The sequence below is a fragment of the Cnephaeus nilssonii genome (genome assembly GCF_951640355.1).
Source record: "Cnephaeus nilssonii genome assembly, chromosome: 5".
In the NCBI taxonomy this organism is placed as follows: domain Eukaryota; kingdom Metazoa; phylum Chordata; class Mammalia; order Chiroptera; family Vespertilionidae; genus Cnephaeus; species Cnephaeus nilssonii.
Window position 1 is genome coordinate 78,570,431 of NC_137076.1, and position 18,454 is coordinate 78,588,884.

Genomic DNA, 18,454 nt, shown 5'->3' on the forward strand with positions numbered 1-18,454 from the left:
AACAACTTCCCATCCACCTCCACACCCCACATCCTCCCAGGGCCACTCTGTAAAGCAGGTAGCTTCCTTGTTGCCAGTCCTCTCCTCTCTCCTTTGTGCAAGTTGTCTCATTTGGCATTAAGGGCCAGGAGTTCAGTCTCTGCTACTTGATACCTAATATGAAACTTCTACCCCCTCTGTCCTATACATGATGACAGGTAAATCTCCCTTAAGTACAGGACCTATCATGTCACTGTATTACCAGTACAGAAACGTGCAACGATTCCTTAACACATAATATCTACTAGTAAATCTTTACCGTGGTACTCAAGGATCTTTGAGATCTGATCCTAACCAACCTCTTTCCTGTTACAGTGACTTACTTGCTTTCCCTTTGCATGCCTCACACTTTAACAATGTTAAGACTTTGCTCATGCTGTTTGTCAAAGTGTGCTCTGTGGACCAGCAGCATCAGTTTTATCTGGGAGCTTATGAGAAATGCAAGATCTCAGGCCCCAACCTAGACTTATTAAAGGAGATCTGCATTTTAACAAGATATTCAGGTATGCTTATGCAGGTTAAATTTTGAGAACTACTGTAAAACTATCCAATGCATTTCCATGGTGCTTGAGAGGCTCCCTATTATCATTAATTTATCTCTCTACAGAATGTGTGAGTGCCTAGAAAGCAAAAGGCTATCTAAATTATGTGCCTAAAGTATGTTGTCCAGCCCTCAGAAACAAAGAAATACTTTGAGTGTATACTCCAAAATCTATAGATTATGTTGGTTTCAGTTTTGCAGCTAAAAAGGTAACTAAAATCACCATCCTTCACTCTATTGTCTGACAAACCAGACCCAACATAGACATCATACCTACACAAACACAAACAGATATACATACAGGGTCATTTATGAATAGGATTTTTAACAAGAAATACAATTGCAAAAGAACATGAAGTTAAAGCCTGCCATGAATATCCAAATTGTTTCTGAAGCAACTAAGCAATCGCTCCAAGTTCCCTTTACACTAAAACTGAGGGGCTAGATTTACTTGATGGGCTCTAAGGTCATTTGGGACTCTAATATTAAATAATTGTATGATTCTAGGTGATATCACTTCTTTTTATTTTTAATAAATCTTTATTGTTCAGACTATTACAATTGTTTCTCCTTTTTTTCCCCCATATCTCCCCATCACCCGATTCCCTCCCCCCCGTTGTCCTTATCCATAGGTGTATGATTTTTGTCCAGTCTCTTCCCATAACCCCCACACAGACACCCCTTTCCCCCTGAGAATTATCAATCCACTCCCATTCTATGCCTCTGATTCTATTATGTTCACCAGTTTATTCTGTTCCTCAGATTTTTAATTCACTTGATTTTTAGAATCACTTGTTGATAGATATGTATTTGTTGTTCATAATTTTTATCTTTACTTTTTTCTTCTTTTTCCTCTTTTTAAAGAATACCTTTCAGCATTTCATATAATACTGGTTTGGTGGTGATGAACTCCTTTAGCTTTTTCTTATCTGTGAAGCTCTTTATCTGCCCTTCAATTCTGAATGATAACTTTACTGGGTAGAGTAGTCTTGGTTGTAGGTTCTTGCTATTCATCACTTTGAATATTTCTTGCCATTCCCGTCTGGATGCATAGTTCCTGTTGAGAAATCAGCTGACATTCGTATGGGTGCTCCCTTGTAGGTAACTAACTGTTTTTCTCTTGCTGCTTGTAAGATTCTCTCTTTGTCTTTTGCCCTTGGCATTTTAATTATGATGTGTCTTGTGTGGTCCTCTTTGGATTCCTCTTGTTTGGGGTTCTGTGCGCTTCCTGAACCTGTAAGTCTATTTCTTTTACCAGGTGGGGGAAGTTTTCTGTCATTATTTCTTCAAATAGGTTTTCAGTATCTTGCTCTCTCTCTTCTAGCACCCCAAAAATTCGGATATTGGTACGCTTAAAGCCATCCCGGAGGCTCCTTATGCTATCCTCACACTTTTGGATTCTTCTTTCTTTCCGCCTCTGGTTGGGTGTTTTTTTCTTCCTCATATTCCAGATCTTTGGTTTGACTCTTCGGGTGCGGTGGTCTACTCTGTATATTCTTTATTTCAGACAGTGTATGCATAATTTCTGACTGGTCCTTTTCCATTTTTTTTGGTATTCTCATTTAGGTCCTTGAAGGTCTCTTCAAGTTTCTCAGCGGTTTTTAGAAGATTCTTGAGTAACCTTATAAATATGGTTCTGAACACTGTGTCGTCCATTAGTTTGCTTTCATCTATCTCTCCTACTTGTGACATACTTCGATGTCTCCATATTTTGCTGCCTCCCTGTGTTGATGGAGTGGCTTTGTGTGGTCGGTGACCTATAGGGGCCGGTAGCTCAGCTTCCCCAATCACCCTAGGTGGTCGCTCTTGGTACTCCCCTTTGTGGGCTGAGTGGAAAGTCTTGGTGTAGTTAAAAGCCCTGATTGCTGTTGGTACACTGGGAGGAATTGACCTCCGGTCCAATTGGTTGTGAGGGCCTGCTGTGTCTATAACGGAAGAATTGCTGTGCTGGAGACACAGTAGGGCTTTGGTGCTCACTGAGTCTGCCTCTTGAATGTGTCCCTTATGAGAGTGGTTGAAATCTGGTGTTGTCCACACAGACAGAAAAGTCACTCTCACTCTCCGACCGATGGCCGAGAGTTCCGTAGGCGTCTGGGTCCCCCGCGTGTCCCCAGAAACTGGAGTTCAGAGTGGTTGGGATTGTTGGTATCACTGGCGGGAGTTGATCTCCAAGCCAGTTGGCTGTGAGGATCAGCAGTGTCTCCGCTGGGAGAGCTTCTGTGCTCAGCTTGGATGGGGCGGAGTCTCAGGGTGGCGCAGACAAGCTTTGGTTTCCCGTCTGCTCCGCCCTAATAGGGGCGGTTTCTCCGTGCCGGAATTAATGGCTGCGTGCCTCTGAGAGAAGGCAGCTTTCGAGCCTCTCCTGCTGCCTAACAGACCAGTTTATCCCCAGCTGGGGCTGGATTTCAGTGCAGACCAGAGGTTTTGTTTTTCTCCCGAATGAGAAATCCAGTCACTGGGAGGGCTGTGCTCAGCTTGGATGGGGCGGAGTCTCAGGGTGGCGCAGACAAACTTGGTTTCCATCTGCGCCGCCCTAAGAGGGCCAGTTTCTCTGTGCCCTAATCAATGGCTGCGCGCCTCTGAGAGAAGGCAGCTTTCGAGCCTCGCCCGCTGCCAAACAGCCCAGTTTCTCCCCGACCGCAGCTGGATTTCAGTGCAGTCGGGAGGTTTTGTTTTTCTCCCAAACGAGAAAGCTAGCCACACAGCGTCTGCTGCCCTCCCTCTCCGCGCGCTGCGAGCAAGCCTGCCATGTATTCAGCCGCCCGCCCTTTCCGCGCTCACGGATCTCCGCACCTCCACAGCCCCTGAGGCTCAGCGTCCCCCTCTCTTTTTTTCTCTAGTTGTAGGTTTTCCACTCTGCCAGCTTTCCGGTGGTTCTGGACGGTGTGAGCTCTGTTTTCCAGTTGTTCTTTCAAAATTGTTGTGGTAGGCAACAGTTAGGTGTTTACCTTATGCCGCCATCTTGGTTTCTCCTAGGTGATATCACTTCTGCACTGTCCCTCCCCTCCTCCCTCCCCTCTCCCCCACCTGTAGCTGTAGGAACCAGGGACAGCCCTGAGATTAAGTCTGAAGCTGCAAAGCCTGAGTTCCTCTCTTAGTTCTCTCTAAATCCCAACTTCTCCATAACCTCCCTGAAAAGCCTGCTCTGCATGTATCTACTATCATTACACCTCCCCCACAATCTCCTGGCATTTCAAACTGCCCTTTGCCTCCATGAGCTTGTCACCTTTCTCCCCTACTATATTAGTATACTCATCTTCTCAGTCTCTCACACAGCTCAACACTGCCAAGGTGACAGTGAATTAAACTAAACAGTGTTAAAAGAAGAAAGTTAGGGGGAAAAGATGTCCCACTAGCCTGCCCTAATCACTGTCTTCCCCTCCTCTTGTATACATCATATTCTATAGTGAAGGTACTGGACCTAGTGGAATTTGTCCTTGGGGTCTCAAATATTTTATTTACTAAACACACTTTCAGTTCCACCTCTGCCAAGACCTCTGATGTGGGTCTTTGGGGCTTTTACCTAGAGCTATTTCACATCTCAAAATGAATCAATAGTTACCACACATCTCTCTCACATTCTGCAGAAGCTTTTTGCATACTGTCCAGTTCTATTAACTAGTATCTCAACACCACATATATTTACTTATACATCTGAGAAATAGCAGAGACCACTGTCAAAGTTAAGTTTCTGACCCAGGGTCCTGTATATGAGAAGATTATTGGTGGAGATTTCCATTCATATCCTTATAAGACCCCTTTTAAAACCAAAGACTAGTTATGAAGTAGAACTTCAGGCTTTTTTTTAGAACCCAGGTCCCCTTTCCTCCTAATTCCCAAGAAGAGCACAGGTCAAGGAAGTATATTTCTTATAGCAGAGGTTAGAATTCTCTGCTCTAGAGATGAACTGTGTGGATTTACTCCTGGCTCCACCTTGTGTAACCTCTCTAAGTTTGTTTCCTTATTTGTAAAAGAAAAAGAGTATCTCTACATCTTGGATTTTTGTGAATGAGAAAATGCATATAAAGTGGTTAGTACGTAGGAATTAATCTCACTTTACAATTGCTAAAAATCAAGCTCAGAGAAGATTGTGCATGGTATTTTATTTTATTTTATTTTATTTTATTTTATTTTTAATTTGTAAAGCCAGCTTAATGCTACGGATTCTCCTCTCTAGGACTCTTCTAGTTACATATAGCTCTAGTACATGCCGCTGTCCATGTGGTGGGTAACCTGACTCCCAGCTAATGACAGTATGCGGTCCTAGCTGTCCTGTGCACACAGTATTCCTCTTGGTAATAACTCTGCATATGTGTGAATGGCATCATCTTATAATATAAAAACATATATTCAAGCCAGTGGCATCAAAAAGGACAAATTTCCTCTTCTATTTTTTTTTTTAAATATACATATTTTATTGGTTTCAGAGAGGAAGGGAGAGGGAGAGATAGAAACATCAATGATGAGAGAGAACCATTGATTGGCTGCCTCCTGCATGCCCCACACTGGGGATCGAGCCCGCAACCTGGGCATGTGCCATGACCAGGAATCGAACCGTAACTTCCTGGTTCATAGGTCGATGCTCAACCACTGAACCACACCAGCCAGTCTCTTCTTCTATTTTAGGTTAAATATCAATGGAAATAATAGCTTTATGATTAAACTGTGTGGATTTAGCTAAAAATAATAGCTTTGTTTCAAAAAACTACAATGGATATTAACCCCTTGTTGGAGCTATTGTTTGTAAATATCTTCTATTTAGTTGGTTGTCTTTAAAAATATATGTATATATATTTTATTTATTTCAGAGAGGAAGGAAGAGGGAAAGATAGAAACATCAATGATGAGAGAGAATCATTGGGCATGTGCCCACTGACCAGGAATTGTACGATATTACAATCATTGGGCATGTGCCCATTGTAGGATATGAACAGCTACAATAATAGCTTTGGGTCAAAAAATAGAAATCAGGCTTTTCAGCTTCAGACTTAATCTCAGGGCTGTCCCTAGTTCCTACAGCTACAGGTGGGGGAGAGGGGAGGCAGCAGGGGGAGGGACAGTGCAGAAGTGATATCACCTAGAATCATACAATATTAGAGTCCCAAATGACCACTGACATTTTTTAGCTGAATAGAACAAAAAATCATCAGATTTGTATGGAACCACAAAAGACCCTGAATAGCCAAAGCAATCCTTAGGAAAAAGAACGAAGCTGGAAGTATCACACCACCGGGCTTCAAATTAGACTACAGCGTAATGATCATTAAAACAGCATGATATTGCCCTGGCCGGGTGGTACAGTTGGTGGAGCATTGTCCCATACACCAAAAGGTTGTGATTTGATTCCCAGTCAGAGCACATAACTAGGTTGTGGGTTCAATCTCCAGTTGGGGCATGTATGGGAGGAGCCCAGAAATAAAACCACATGTCTATGGGCAAATAATTTTTAACAATGGAGCCAAAAACATACAATGGAGAAAAGAAAGCCTCCTCAATAAATGGTGCCAGGAAAACAGGAAAGGCACATGCAAAAGAATGAAACTAGATTACAGTTTTCCCCATGTACAAAAATTAATCCAAAAAATGAATCAAAGACCTAAATATAAGATCTAAAACAATAAATTACATAGAAGAAAACATAGGTACTAAACTTATGGACCTTGATCTTCAAGAAGATTTTATTAATTTGACCCCAAAGGCAAGGGAAGTAAACAGAAAAGTAAATGAATAGGACTATATCAAACTAAAAAGGTTCTGCAGAGCAAAGAAACTATCAACAAAACAAAAAGACAATCAACTGCCTGGTCAATGTGGCTCAGTGGTTGAGCACTAACCCATAAACCAGGTGGTCACTATTTTGATTCTCAGTCGGGTCACATGCCTGGGTTACGGGCTCGATCCCCAATCTCCGGTGGGGAGCTTGCAGGAGGCAGCTGATCAATGATTCTCTCTCATCATTGATGTTTCTATCTTTCCCTCTTCCTTCCTCTCTGAAATTAATTTTATATATATATATATATATATATATATATATATATATATATATATTTTAAAGACTAAATAGAAGATATTTACCAACAGTAGCTCCAACAAGGGGTTAATATCCAAAATATAAAAAGAACTCATACAGCTCAACAGCAAACAAACAATACAATTAAAAAATGGGCAGAGGACCTAAACATACACTGCTCCCACGAAGACATACAAATGGCCAACAGATATATGAAGATGCTCTACTTTACTAGCTATTAGAGAAATGCAAATCAAAAATACAATGAGATACCACCTCACACCTGTTAGAATGTCTATTACCAAGAAGACAAGTAACAAAGTTGGAGAGGTTGTGGAGAAAAAGTACTCCTCATTCACTTCTGGTAGAACTGTAAACGGGTACAGCCAGTATGGAAAACAGTATGGAAGCTCCTCAGAAAATTAAGAATAGAATTACCATATGACCCAGCAATACCTCTTCTGGGTATCTACCCAAAAAAATTGAAAACATTTATTCACAAATATATATGCAGCCCTATGTTCACTGCAGCATTATTCACGGTGACCAATGAATATTAGATAGGATGAGTGAAATAAGTCAGAAAAGTTAAGAACCATGTCATTTCACTCATCCTATCTAATAAAGAGGTAATATGCAAATTGACCATCACTCCAACACACAAGATGGCCACCCCATGTGGTCAAAGATGGCCACCACAAGATGGCCGGCAGGGGAGGGCAGTTGGGGGCGACCAGGCTGGCAAGGGAGGGCAGTTAGGGGTGACCAGGCCAGCAGGGGAGGGCAGTTGGGGCAATCAGGCCAGCAGGAAAGCAGTTAGGCGTCAATCAGGCTGGCAGGGGAGTGGTTAGGGGGTGATTAGGCTGGCAGGCAGAAGCAGTTAGGGGCAATCAGGCAGGCGAGCGGTTGGGAGCCAGCAGTCCTGGATTGTGGATTGGGCCTAAACGGGCAGTCGGACATCCCTCGAGGGGTCCCAGATTGGAGAGGGTGCAGGCTGGGTGGAGGGACACACACACACACACACCCGTCACAAATTTCGTGCACCGGGCCTCTAGTATGTGGGATAAAAAAACTGAAACTCATAGATACAGACAACAGTATGATGCTTACCAGAGGGAAGAGGGGTGGGAGGTATTAAGGGTTAAAGGGGGCCAAATATATAGTGATAGAAGATTATTTGACTTTGGATGATGGGCACACAATTCAATATACAGATTATGTATCATAGAAATATTCACTTGAAACCTATATAATCTTATTAACTAATGTCACCCCAATAAATTTAATTAATTTTTAATCCTCACTGGAAGATATATTTTTCACTGATTGAGAGAGAGAGGGAGAGGAAGGGAAAGGGAGAGAGAGAGAGAAACATCAATCAACTGCCTTCCCTACGCACCCTGCCTGGGAATCAAAACTGCAACCTGGGAATGTGCCCTGATCAGGAATCGAACCCATCACCCTTCATTGCTCAGGATGACGCTCTAACCAACTGAGCCACTCCAGCCAAGACTCAATAAATTTAACTTTTTTTAAAAACCAAATTGAGGAGTGTAATGTATTCATGGAAAAAATTGTGTCTTTGTCCAAACCAGTCTATCAGGGATTGGTATAAAACAAATCAGTTTTGATGTAGGCTTGAGTAAGTGATAGCTTTGGGAGCTAAGTCTAAAGGAAGAAAACACTGTATCTGTGAAGGACAGGGTGCTGAGAAGGGAGCAGAAAAAAGAGGTGGAGAGAGTTTGCAAAATACAAATTTTGTCAATTTGGCAGTTCTGCCAAAAGTTGGATTGAAAGTTGTTGATTGCTTCCAAGATGGTAAGGCTCTTAACTCCAAGCAACTTTTCTCCTGACATCTCTCATCAGCACAGTCATTGCAGGTGCTGCAGAATGAGACCAGGAACTATTATAGATCATTCTCTTGGAGTCCAGGTCTCTGCCACTACTGCTCCTTTGTATTGGGGCTGGTTCAATTTCAATATTTTATCAGAGAATAAGGAAAAAAATGCTAAAATCTAATCTTTAGCTAAAAAGTAAAAAGTAGCTTGCCACATAATTCAAACCAATCATTTGTTTATTTTAATATCTAAACCTGAAGACCTAAATTTTTTATATAGATTTCTACGAATTGAGTCTTTTAAAATTAGTTTCTATACTGCCATAATTGAGGATCAAAAAAATCACAATAAAACAAAGTGGGGGAAGTTTTTCTTTAAAAGAGAGATGCTTCTTTGAACACTTGCTCTTAGAACCTTAAGCCTCCATGTGAGAAAGCCAACTACCCTGAGGTCACCATGCTGTGAAAAGTTCAAGCCACATAGAGAGGTCCTGAAGAATTAGACATCATATTGAGAGAGAGAGAGACAGACAGACAGACAGACAGGTACCAAGTAGCACCAAGGTGCCAGACATATGAATGAAGAAACCATCTTGGAAAAATGCATTTAGGCCCAGATGCCCCAGCTGACCACAAGAGTATCAGAGATAAACTACCCAGCTAATGCTTCTCAAGTTCCTGACCTATATGCTCCAAAAAAGCCCCTCAATAAGCAAGAGTTCCAGGATATGCCCCAGTTGTTTCCAAGCCTAGTAAGATCTCAGCATCAGGGGAGGAAGTAGTGACATTTCCTAATTCATGACCAAACATCATATCCTTTGATGGAGAAGTAGTCTGAGAAAGGCCATGAAAAATGTGGACCTTGTCAATAGGAAAACAAGTACAGTAGGGATTAAGCCACATAGATATCCATGTAGAAATCTGTATGCTAGTTAGAGTAGTTATCTTCTAAGATAGCTTCATAAAGTAAGTGGTTTTATAGCAAAACACCATTTAGCTATTAAAGGAACTATCAGAACCAGGACAGTGAGTGCTCTAACATGGAAAAACATGATTGAAAATCTCCTTGGCACTGTGTAAAATCAAGAAATTGGACAAAACACTGTAAAGAGGCAAAACATTAAGTATGATCAGATAAAATTTCTAGTTATCTAGAAAACAAAAGCTCACCCTTGACATTAGTTTAATGTGTTGAAAATAAAAAAGTGATTTATTTTCTGAATAGCAAGAGAGAAAGAACAAAAGAAAGAGTCAAACATGAAGGCATTATGGTAAAAAAAAAATCAAGTGATCTGAAAAACTAAAAACCTACTGTTGCTCAAAAATGGTCTAGATAAACTGGGGAAGAAATAATGAGGTGCATGTTTAGAATTTCTCACGTACCAAAACTCCCTTAAGAATTTTTCAAAACCATCATCAAAATACTCAGTTGATGTCAAATATCATCTTCTCTTCAAACACCTTGAATATGTTTACAAATCAAATTCATTCATTTTTGCAAACTGATAGCCTGTGCCATAGAAAGCAGAAACTCTGGACTTTTTCAAAAAGTGATGAAAATCATCATACATGCACACAATTCACAACTCTTTTTCTGACTTAACTCTTGTACCTCTTTCCTCAACTATTTTTCTCCCTCTTCTTGCTCTGTTGGGTATAATACAAAATAAAAAACAAATGTCTTCCATAATATCTGTTGCTCTGTGGACACTTCAAATTAATTATCTTTTTCTGTGAATGACGGTTACTTAGTATGGCATTTTTTTAACAAATAGTAAATAAATATTTAAAATAAATCTAAAATAGACAAAATCATTTGACATTTAAAGACATTTGAAATGTATGTTGCTATTCTGCCTTACTTCACTTCTCTTTCCCTAATTTTTGCTTAATGTAGCTACTATCAGATTCTTCAATTGTTCACTTTTATAAAGAACTAGAAGCCCGGTGCATGAAATTCGTGCATGGAGGGGGGTTGTCCCTCAGCCCAGCCTGTACCCTCTCCAATCTGGGACCCCTGGAGGGATGTCTGACTGCCCGTTTAGACCCGATCCCAAACGGGCAGTCAGACATCCCTCTCACAATCCAGGATTGCTGGCTCCCAACTGCTTGCCTGCCTGCCTTCCTGATTGCCCCTAACCGCTTCTGCCTGCCAGCCTGATCACCCCCTAACCACTCCGCTGCCAGCCTGTTTGCCCCCAACTTCCCTCCTCTGCCAGCCTGGTCACCCCTAACTGCCCTCTCCTGCAGGGTTGATCACCTCCAACTGCCCTCCCTTGCAGGCCTGGTCCTTCTCAACTGCCCTCCCTTGCAGGCCGGGTGCCTCCCAACTGCCCTCTCCTGCTGGCCATCTTGGGTCCACATGGGGGCAGGATCTTTGACCACATGAGGCAGCTATATTGTGTGTTGATCAATCTGCATATTACTCTTTTATTAGATAGGATAAAGGCCTGGTACAGGGGTGGGGGCCAGCTGGTTTGCCCTGAAGGGTGTCCCTGATCAGGGTGGGGTTCCCTTGAGGTGTGGTGTGGCCTGGGCGAGAGGCCTGTGGTGGTTTGCAGGCCGGTCACTCCCCCTGGTAACCCAAGCGGAGGCCCTGGTATCTGGAATTTATTTTCCTTCTACAATTGAAACTTTGTAGCCTGGAGCAGAGCCAAGCCTGGGGCTCCCTCCGCAGTGGCAGCCATTTCTGTTGGGGTTATAATTGAAACTTTGTTGCCTTAAGCGGGTGGTCCCGGCCAGGGTGTGCGGAAAGCTTTGCTTCCCCTGTTGCCGGTGGCAACCCTGGCCTGCTCTCTCAAGCTCCATTCTGACGCCATTTCTGTTTGAATTTGTTTACCTTCTATAATTGAAACTTTGTAGCTTGAGTGGAGGCTTAGGCCTGCAATGGCTCGCGGAAAGCTTATTTCCCTCTGTTGCCTGGGAAACCTTGCTCTCTGTGGCTGTAGTCATCTTGGATGGGTTAATTTGCATACTCGCTCTGATTGGATAGTGGGTGTGGCTTGTGGGCGTGGCTTATGGGCGTGTCAGAGGTATGGTCAATTTGCATATTTGTCTATTATTAGGTAGGACTAGGGTTCACCCAGCCGGCATGACTCAGTGGTTTAGCATCAACCTATGAACCAGAAGGTCATGGTTTGATTTCCAGTCAGGGTACAATGCCCAGGTTGTGGGGCTCAATCCCCAATGTGGGGCGTGCAGGAGGCAGCTGATCAATCATTCTCTCTCATCATTGATGTGTCTCCCTCTTTCTTCCTCTTGCTCTGAAATCAATAAAAATATTTTTAAATAATAATAACTTAAAAAATAAAAAGATCTAGTGTTCTATTTTTCAGACCACTGAATCTATATTATATACATTAAGCTAGCATAACTCTGCAGACATCCTAGCTATTCGGGCAATGTTATAAGGGCATCATCATTGTTCATTTGTATGATCTCTGTGTATCCTGTCATCTTTCCAGAGTAAGATTGCCAAGATCTTGGACTCTTCATTTGGTGGAGTCTAATTCTGTTCTCTTTACAAAGAGCTAGGGTTACACTCAGCAAAGGTTACCATTTACGTGAGACATGAAGCCTGCTAGCATAACTCATCCCCAAAGTAAAATCCCTAGCTATTTTTTTCTCTCAAGGACATACCCAGTGCTACCTAAAATCAAGAAGGAACACTTCAGGACAGGTCACATGTATTCTGAACCCACATTTTCATTTTAATACTCTGGGGTATGGTGTTTTTTCATAGCAGTCAAGCAAAAGGATTTTTATTATTTATTTTTCTAAACATCCTTTTCTAACCCCTAGAGGAAGATATATGAGAATCAAATGTAAAGACTACAGTGGCTTTAGCAAAAGAACTCAATATTTAAGAGGGAATTTTCTTTTATAAATTACTCCTTTTCTGGAAGTGAGGTGGTTCTCATGTTTTATCACTTACCCAATGAGTTTTGAAATATTTGTTTTCATAAATAAATAACATTTTAAATTGTTTAAGTAACTCTAAAATTGAGCTAAAAAAAATAAAAAATAAAACTGAGCTCATTTTTCAAACCTCTACATTCCAGAGTGGCAGTGTAAGCCATAGCCCTAAATGATGACTGCTTTTGCTTTTAGCCCAATGTTCATCTTCATCTTATCCTCTCATGGAATTTCATCTATTGTAGTAATTATGTAAATTAGAAATTTTTAAAGCATGATCAGACCCTAAAATGTGAAAATATTCAAAAAAGAGCAAGACCTAGAAGAAACCTTAGGGACCATTCCACTTCTCACAGATCACTAAGATCCCAAAGGGTCTCACTCAAGATCATATAACTAATTAATGACAGACCTAGAACCAAAATCTAGATTTCTTCAATCCTGAACTAATTATCTACTTTTCACACTACCTGTCCTCTCTATATTTTTGTCCATTCCTATACAATCTTCAGACACAGACTGTTTTAACTCATGCTAACCAGTGGCATATGCCAAAGTAAAATTCAGAGCACGTCTTGGTTCCATTAGTTATCACTGTCTCCTTTCATTGGTTGGAAGATAAGTCACAGGAGATGGGAAGTCCTGCCTATCCTACTTACCCCATGGCTCAAATGCTAGCATTGTGCCCTGACTGGAAATCTTGCCTATGAAGTTTGATTATTCATACTTAGAACAGAAAGCATCTGGAATGTTAGGGGGTCCCAGTATGACCTTCCCTTTATAAGGCTTGGATTTTCTCTTTCCTTCTCATTAGCCTGGGGACATAGAACAATTTAAATGTGGGGGAAAACCTGAATTTCATCCACCACCATAACTATTCTGCAGTTTTCTAGTTTCTCCTTTGAGACATGCCAAGGGGCTTAGAGGAAATTCTAGCCTCTTGAACCAACTGGCCTTGTATTTATTTATAAGTTATGTTTCTTCCAAGAAGTTTCATACATACTCTCTCACTTAATCCTTCTCTTCCCATGAGGGGAAGCATTTCATTTTTATCTTCCTGCTACAGTCAGAGTTTCCCTGCTGTTCATAGGGTTTCTCTCCAGGGTCTAATACTTAAAGGTTAGAATCTCTAGAAACCACAAACATTCTCCCCTAAAGTCTTATAGACAATACTGCCAATAAAGCAAATTAATTCATTCAACAACTATTTACTGAGTATCTTCTATGTGCCTGGCACTATACTACACATGGTGGATATAAGAGTGAACAAAACAAACATTGTCTCTGCCATCATGGAGCTTACATACAAAAAGGACTATTCCATTACCCAATGAATTCAGAACCATAAATGCACACTATCCTGGTAAAAGGAAAAATAATCACTATAGTCTCTATTCAAACAAATTTTTAATTATTAAATTTTAAATGTACATAGTAATATAGAGTTCATTTGCTAGAGACTTGGATAGCACTAGAAGACAGGAGATTTGGATTCTAATTCTGACTCTACCAATAGATTGCATGACCTTGAGCAAATATTATAACCTCTCTGTCCTTTAGTTTTGTTGTCTGAAGATGTTAGACAAGATTTCTCATATCTTCCCTTAGTCTGTAATGCTGTGATTGCTTAACTTCACCTAAGATGGCCAGTGTAGTGTGAGGACTTACTGCCAAGGTTAGAAAAAGAGGAATCTCTCTGTATCAATTGCTTTTATTTGTGGGATGGGGTTGAGGGAAACAGCATAAAGCAATACACACCTTTGTGGAGTCATGTGATCTAAATGTTGGATTGGGTAAATAAACCATCACAGATATAGTTGTTGTTGTTTTTAAGTATCAGGTTATAAACGTAGAAGATACTGACTCCAGACTCTGTTAAATTATTGGCTGTAAAGTGAGCTTTAAACTTTCAAGTAGCTAACACAACAAGAAATACAACCAATATTAAGGTTCAGAGTATCTGTGAGGAAAAACTAAACTAGCAGCACAGGAGAAGCCCAATTATTCATGATACTAAGAACTGAGATCTATTTCTCTATTAAGTCCTCATAGAGATAATACAAACATTGACAACATCTTTCCTTATAATAGCACAGCAATTTGTTTTATTCAATTTCTTATAACAAATATTCTAAAGACTTTAGACCAAAACACAAATTCACAGACACTAATATATGCCCTCTGAAATGATGTTTTTTGGAAATAACTCAGTATCTTTTCTGAGTGCAAGTGCTATAGTTCTGTAAAGGTAAACATCTGGATTTTTTTAAACTGAAAATATTAAAGTAGTTCCAACTTAGTTAAGAATGCAGATGTTCTGGGTCGACCTACTGTCTATAACTAACCAACTTGCTGGTCCTAGAGTGAATACAGTCAGTTGAACTAAATTTTATTAAATTCCAGTGAAATTTAGACAGAATATTTTTTCTCTTTCTTGTAGGTACCCAGGGAAGTAAGAAAACATTTATCTCTGGGATGGTGTTTGGAATATGCAGGAATGTCAGAGTAAGTACAAATGGGCATTTATTGCATATGAATATAAGAGAAATTCTGCTTCTTAAAAAATACACCAAAAAACTTACCGAACTTTGAAATTCTTATTTGCTTTAATACATTATTTCGTGTGCATAAATTAAGTGTTTAGTAACAGCCCACTCACTATTGAACTAAGAAAAAGTAAGTTTAAAACAAAACTTTAGGAGACATAATCCCCTAATAATTGGTCAAAAATAAAAAAAAAACTAAAATTATTATGCAAAAGAAAAATAAGGATTATTAGGGAAAAAATGATATACATTCAAATGTATACAGTTAGGCATTTCTATCAAAGCCACCTCTAATCTTTCATTCACTAGATTGTGTTTGGTTTTGTTTCTTCTACAGGATAAAGAAGAAAACCACTAGAGTTTCTCTGACCATCAGTTCCCAGATTAATGAAACCTCCAACATCAGATCAAGTTATTCTACCTTAGTTCAACCATTGTGTATTGACCCTCAGAGGGTAGGTACGGTTTTAAAAGCCTTCCAAGGAGTACCAGTAATGGAGACTCAGGCCCAGAGGAGAAGTTGCATGGATTAATGCAACTTTCTTGAAAAGTAGTAGACATGAGGAGAACATCCAGCTGCATGATCTCAGAAACAACAATAAAGAAATCCATGGGTCTCAGAAATAACTCCATGGTAGTTCTGTGGTTTGGCCATTTGTCTGCGTGCCAGACCAAAAGGGACAGTTGGTTTTTAGGAGCTCAGTACCATAAAGAGTATTCTAACTATCTGAGGAATGAATTCCCTATTTTAAAAAAATGGGGGTTGGAGGAGATGCTTTTTCAAACACCTAAAAAATACAAGGACAACTGTATGGAGGAAGGGAAAAAATCTAGTCAGTAAAATTTAGAAACTTTTAATATACAGCCTCTAAATAATTGCCAATACTCATTTCTCATATATAATTGCCCAGTGTTTTATTTCACTATCTCATCTAATGGAATGCTGGAGGAGAGAGATAAAAAGGTGGCATTTTATCTTTGGAGCAGACATCCAAAGTGACATCTAAATTAGAAGCATGAGCCTCCCTTTCTGATGTGGCTTAGTAGTTGAGTGCCGACCAATGAACCAGAGGTCAAGGTTCGATTTCCGGTCAGGACACATGCCTAGGTTGTGGACTGATCCCTAGTATGAGGCGTGCAGGAAGCAGCCAATCAATGGTTTTCTTTAATCATTAATGTTTTCTATCTCTCCCTCTCCCTTCCTCTCTGAAATCAACAAAAATATATTTTTTAAAAAGAAGCATCCTTTTCAAAAGTAATCTTAGGGTGTGGTTAGTAGCAGCTAAAACTGATGCAATTAGTTCACAGCCACCATGCACCTCAGTTTCAGGGCCTTGATGATATGGATGATAGTGTCTCTTCTATTTCTTAAACCAGATGCAGAGTCCCTGCAGCAGCCTTTCAGAACCCATGTGTGTTGTGGCCCCAGTGTTTACCAAGGTAACCTATCCATATTGCATGACAGAGTTTGGATTTTATAGATAAATTGTAGGTATTATCAAAGGGGTAAAAAGAAGGAAATTTGAACTATAAAGGACCTCAGAGATGATGATTATTTTGTATATGAGAAATCTGAGTTCCAGAATGGGTGAAATGTCACAGAGCAACTCATGGTTTATCCTGTGCTCTTAGGCTTTTGCTCTGTCAATCCTTCAGCTCTGAGGGCAATCCTCTCTCCAAGCAATCCTTTCTCCTCCAGGTTTATCAGGTTCTCTTAACTAGCTATAAGACACCCTTATGAAGAAGTCAATATGCAAAGCAGTATCTATTTCCTGCTTTGGTCACAGTCAGAAATCAGGATTGAGAAGACTCCTCTATCACCTACTGAAAACAGCAAAATTTAATCAGCTAGGTCAAACCAAACTAAGGTTGAAATCCTCTTCCAATTTCCAAACCTGACAGAACTGGAACATTTTTCTGCCCATTGCTGGCCCAAAGTATGAGAAGCATAGTAGGGACTTAGCCTGTACCACATAGAGGATGAGAGACATAGAAAACAATGTCATTAAGAAGTACTGCCCTAGCCCAGTGGTCGGCAAACCGCGGCTCCCGAGCCACATGCGGTTCTTTGGCCCCTTGAGTGTGGCTCTTCCACAAAATACCACGTGCGGGCGCGCATGTACAGTGTGATTGAAACTTCGTGGCCCATGCCCAGAAGTCGGTTTTCGGCCTAGGCGAGTCTATTTTGAAGAAGTGGTTCTAACGCCGAGCCACACTCAAGGGGCCAAAGAGCCGCATGTGGCTCAGGAGCCACGGTTTGCCGACCACTGCCCTAGCGGGTTTGGCTCAGTGGATAGAGCGTCAGCCTGCGAACTGAAAGGTCCCAGGTTCGATTCCGGTCAAGGCACATGCCTGGGTTGTGGGCTCAATCCCCAGTAGGGGGCATGCAGGAGGCAGTCAATCAATGATTCTCTCTGATCATTGATGTTTCTGTCTATCTTTCCCTCTTCCTTCCTCTCTGAAATCAATAAAGATATATTTTTAAAAAAGAGTAAGAAGTACTACTATCAATTCTGAACGTTCTCTTTCAGCAGATACTGTCAGGCTCATGTGTCAATTATTTCCACACCTCTCATCTCCTGCTGGATTCTTTCCCTATGATATGCAGTCCTAGGCATCAGGTTCAAGTGCTGGGCTGGTGGTCATTATGTCTCAACTAGGCTTCACCTGATAGAAGGACTTCAGACACTCCCTCTTGGTCTCCGGACCAATTTATAATCTGAAATGTAATTCTAGATTCTAGAGGTCTCTAGAGCTAGAAATAGGAGAGGTGGGAAATGAGGATTTAAGATGGAATTTTACCACAAATGCCATACATTCATGTATGTACTGTGAGACTAAACTAGCTATTGTCAATAAACACTCTTTAATATATTAATATAACTCTTTATTCTTTAAAGAAAGTTTTCAGATTTGTCTGAAATGAACCTCAAAACCTCAAGGTAGGCTGAACATTTTTCTAGTCCTATTTCACATGTAAGAATCTTGAGTTTGATTCCCAGTCAAAAGCACAGACCTGGGTTGCAGGTTCTATTCCAGCCCCAGTGGGGGTGGGGGTGGGAGGCAACCAATTGATGTGTCTCTTTCATATGGACGTCTCTTTCTCTGCACCTCCCTCTCTCCCTTCCACTCTCTCTAAAAATTCACAGAAAAAATATCCTCAGGTGAGGATTAACAAGCAAAACAAACAAAAAAACAAAAAAACCCTGAGTTCCACAGAGATTGAGTCTTCCAAGTTTCTAGGATCAGCTTCAACCAGACAGAGGCAGAGCTGAGATTTTGGCTCAAGTCCTCTAAGTCATGGTTCAGAACCCTTAACAAATTACAAAACTGCCCAAGCTACTTGACCGATAATAAAGATTAAATCTGTGACTGTATATATACTCAACAAAATGGTCAATGGAGTAAAGACTTTTCTTTGTTTTTTTTTTCTTTTTTGTCACTTTTTAAAATTTATTTTTAGAGAGAAAGAGACATTGATTTGTTGTTCCACTTATTTTTATGCATTCATTGGCTGATTCTTGTATGTGCCCTGACTGGGGATTGAACCCACAACCTTGGTTTAT

General features: G+C 40.6%; 1 protein-coding gene across 2 annotated transcripts in view; it reads right to left on the reverse strand.

Annotated features, from left to right (window-relative positions):
- Positions 1 to 18,454, reverse strand: part of KLHL3 (kelch like family member 3) — a 209,228-nt gene that overhangs the window by 190,459 nt on the left and 315 nt on the right. The gene's annotated exons all lie outside the window — the stretch shown is intronic.